Genomic DNA, 3,779 nt, shown 5'->3' with positions numbered 1-3,779 from the left:
CAAACTGCAGCGCCTAGAACCGCTTAGCCACACCGGCCGGCGCTGGAATACTGCTGCGCGGTATGGGATCCTTACCAGCTAGGGTTAACGGAAGACATCGAAAAAGTGCAAAGAAGGGCAGCTCTTTGCGTGTTATCGCGATAGGGGTGAGAGTGTCACTGATATGATACGCCAGTTGGGATGGCAGTCACTGAAACAAAGGCGGTTATCTTTGCGGCGAGATCTACACTCCTGGAAATTGAAATAAGAACACCGTGAATTCATTGTCCCAGGAAGGGGAAACTTTATTGACACATTCCTGGGGTCAGATACATCACATGATCACACTGACAGAACCACAGGCACATAGACACAGGCAACAGAGCATGCACAATGTCGGCACTAGTACAGTGTATATCCACCTTTCGCAGCAATGCAGGCTGCTATTCTCCCATGGAGACGATCGTAGAGATGCTGGATGTAGTCCTGTGGAACGGCTTGCCATGTCATTTCCACCTGGCACCTCAGTTGGACCAGCGTTCGTGCTGGACGTGCAGACCGCGTGAGACGACGCTTCATCCAGTCCCAAACATGCTCAATGGGGGACAGATTCGGAGATCTTGCTGGCCAGGGTAGTTGACTTACACCTTCTAGAGCACGTTGGGTGGCACGGGATACATGCGGACGTGCATTGTCCTGTTGGAACAGCAAGTTCCCTTGCCGGTCTAGGAATGGTAGAACGATGGGTTCGATGACGGTTTGGATGTACCGTGCACTATTCAGTGTCCCCTCGACGATCACCAGTGGTGTACGGCCAGTGTAGGAGATCGCTCCCCACACCATGATGCCGGGTGTTGGCCCTGTGTGCCTCGGTCGAATGCAGTCCTGCTTATGGCGCTCACCTGCACGGCGCCAAACACGCATACGACCATCATTGGCACCAAGGCAGAAGCGACTTTCATCGCTGAAGACGACACGTCTCCATTCGTCCCTCCATTCACGCCTGTTGCGACACCACTGGAGGCGGGCTGCACGATGTTGGGGCGTGAGCGGAAGACGGCCTAACGGTATGCGGGACCGTAGCCCAGCTTCATGGAGACGGTTGCGAATGGTCCTTGCCGATACCCCAGGAGCAACAGTGTCCCTAATTTGCTGGGAAGTGGCGGTGCGGTCCCCTACGGCACTGCGTAGGATCCTACGGTCTTGGCGTGCATCCGTGCGTCGCTGCGGTCCGGTCCCAGGACGACGGGCACGTGCACCTTCCGCCGACCACTGGCGACAACATCGATGTACTGTGGAGACCTCACGCCCCACGTGTTGAGCAATTCGGCGGTACGTCCACCCGGCCTCCCGCATGCCCACTATACGCCCTCGCTCAAAGTCCGTCAACTGCACATACGGTTCACGTCCACGCTGTCGCGGCATGCTACCAGTGTTAAAGACTGCGATGGAGCTCCGTATGCCACGGAAAACTGGCTGACACTGACGGCGGCGGTGCACAAATGCTGCGCAGCTAGCGCCATTCGACGGCCAACACCGCGGTTCCTGGTGTGTCCGCTGTGCCTTGCGTGTGATCATTGCTTGTACAGCCCTCTCGCAGTGTCCGGAGCAAGTATGGTGGGTCTGACACACCGGTGTCAATGTGTTCTTTTTTCCATTTCCAGGAGTGTATTTACGAAATTTCAATCACCAAATTTCTCTTTCAAATGCGTAAATATTTTGATGACACCCACCTACGTAGGGAGAAATGATCATCACAATAAAATAAGAGAAATCAGAGCTCGAACGGAAAGATTTAGGTGTTCATTTTTCCCATGCGCCATTCGAGAGTGGAATGGTAGAGTAGTAGTATGCAAATGGTTCGATAAACCCTCTGCCAGGCGCTTACGTGTGAATTGCAGAGTAACTATGTAGAAGTAGATGTTCAGAAAAGGTACTACATGACGAAACGTTAGGGGCTGCGTGCGACAGAAGTAACAAGTACTGTGTGTTGGACGCCGTCGGCCAAGGGAATAAAGTATGTATGCGTATGACTTGTCCGACGATGGAGCGGTAAAATGGGACCACCGGCAGTGAGAGCGTGTCTGCAGTGGCCGCGTCGCTGCCAGATATAGAGGCTGTTGTGGCGGAGCGCCGGCAGTGGGGCGTGCCCTTGTAGCGCGCCCGGCTGGCTGCGGGCCAGGGCTAAATATACGGGCCGCGAGGGGAGCCGCCTCCATTCATTCCGTGTGGGGTGTGCACCAGTCCACTCGCACGGCGTCGTCACAGGCTGCGAGCCACGCGTCCAGAACTGTGGATTTTGTCGTCGCGTCAGTCCTCCTCCCAGTTGATCCACCACAGCAGTCAAAGTAGCGGCAGTGTTTCTTGGATTACAGCAAGGCTTTCGACTATGTTCGATGGAAAGAACTTCAGAATGTACTAGTAGAAATGGGTGTTCCTGCACCTTACTACGTTTATCAGAAATCTCTACTCCGATAGCAAAGCAGTCATCAGAGTACATAAGAATATTTCTAATACCGTTTTGGCCCGAGAATAACCCACTACGGCATAGAAGCCACACCCCTAAATTTGGGAGGAAGAAATAAAAGAAAAAAATGTTTTGCACAAAAAAGGGCCGTTCACTTATTGACAAGAGAAAAATTACCAGAAACCCACTTCATCAGGTTACCTTCCGTTAGGAAACTTGGTGAACTCAGCGACTGTTATGTAATTTATAAATAATAGACCGCAGCAATCAGTCGTCTTCTTTTTTTTTTATAGGTTTTATTACGCAAATCCAAATTTCCTGTTGTTCGGGGGTCAGTCACAGTCATTTGAATACTTCATAGATAGTATTCCATACCACTAGGACGACTGATTGCTGCGCTCTATCAATTATGAAGAAATTTACTTGTACTTGCATGTAAGACCTCGTATGTATGTACGGTAAAACAGTTATTTTAACATATTGACACCTAACATAGTGGCACTACATTTTTTCCTGCTACTCCCGTCGTTATTAGTACTGGTATTCGTTTCATCATTCTCACTCTGACCCCCAACATTTTCTTCAACTCCCAACATTTTCTTTATTGTCTTCCCACACTACGTCATCGTCAGTGCCATCTAGCCCAATTGGAATGCAGCATTTCTTGAACCCTTAATGGTGGAATAGAGGACAATCGAGTAAGAATCCTATCGCGCTGAAGGATGACTGATGGCTTCTGAATCTTACCAGACGATGTAAGGGCATGGGTCTTCTTCCAGGAGCCAATCTGAATGCTGTCTTGCAGTTTGTCCTTGAACGACTTGTCAGCGACCGCACCTAGCACCTATACTTTTCAAGTCATTCCTTCGGGTATTACAACATGGTTTGTCTTTTGTGCTGGCGGCTAATCTTTTGCTTCAGCAGTTAAATATTCCTTAAAAGCATCCAAAAACTAGCACGACTCTCTTAGCAAGCAGTGCCTCAGGTCTGCGGTTCCAAACAATAGACAGCCAGTCAACAGCCCTTTTCTTGGCAACGAATTACGAAGCCCTTAGTAAGGGTTTCTTTGGGCATACATTTCCTCTTCATAATGACATAACGGGGTAACTTACCTATCGGCTGTAACTACAAACATCTCATTCCATTTTTTTTAATTCGTGGTTACTTTTAATGGAATTCTTTGCCCTTTTTAAGTCTACTGTCGTAGTGGTCGTCATGTCCAAAAGTACTGACGCTTCGCGAGCATTTCCAGGGTTTGAATGACACTTTCGCAACTGGATGATGTAGCGCTGGAGGTTAACCGGTTTATACCCGAAATATGCTAGCATTTCCT

Source organism: Schistocerca nitens, chromosome 8, assembly GCF_023898315.1.
Source record: "Schistocerca nitens isolate TAMUIC-IGC-003100 chromosome 8, iqSchNite1.1, whole genome shotgun sequence".
NCBI classification, from domain to species: Eukaryota; Metazoa; Arthropoda; class Insecta; order Orthoptera; family Acrididae; genus Schistocerca; species Schistocerca nitens.
The sequence above is the reverse complement of the archived record's forward strand: the minus strand, read 5'-3'. Positions refer to the sequence as shown.